Source organism: Penaeus monodon, chromosome 20 (genome assembly GCF_015228065.2).
Source record: "Penaeus monodon isolate SGIC_2016 chromosome 20, NSTDA_Pmon_1, whole genome shotgun sequence".
Classification (NCBI taxonomy): Eukaryota; Metazoa; Arthropoda; class Malacostraca; order Decapoda; family Penaeidae; genus Penaeus; species Penaeus monodon.
Window position 1 is genome coordinate 23,133,674 of NC_051405.1, and position 409 is coordinate 23,134,082.

The 409-nt window shown below is 39.1% G+C and overlaps 1 protein-coding gene across 2 annotated transcripts in view; it reads right to left on the reverse strand.

Moving 5' to 3' along the window:
* The window catches only part of LOC119585710 (Y+L amino acid transporter 2-like), a 35,590-nt gene that overhangs the window by 10,415 nt on the left and 24,766 nt on the right, over window positions 1-409 (reverse strand). The gene's annotated exons all lie outside the window — the stretch shown is intronic.

Here is a 409-nt window from a genome sequence, read left to right on the forward strand (position 1 = left end):
GTGTGCTTTATTTCCTCTCGGTAACTAATGCCATACCCTCGATACTTAATTAGTCTCAATAATATTAATCCGCTATAACTAATCACCCGAAAAGGGCACCATCATTATCACCGATTTCCGGCTGTCCAGGAGAGGGATATATAAGGGTCGCACTTAATCCTGTTTCCCACCTAATCCACTTTGGATTAAGTACACCTCATGGACGGAAAAATAGTTTCTTAGGTATTTGTCCCTTTCCTGTGTGGAGGTTTACGTAGAATTATTCGTGTTGATCTGAACGTTTTTTTTTCTTTCTTTCTTTTTATCACATTCTTGTAAGCGGTTTACTGTTAATTGGTCGTTTTTTCTCTTCTCTGTGTTAGAGTAGTTACAGTATGTCCCCATTGTCTTCCGGAATGAAAATGACGGG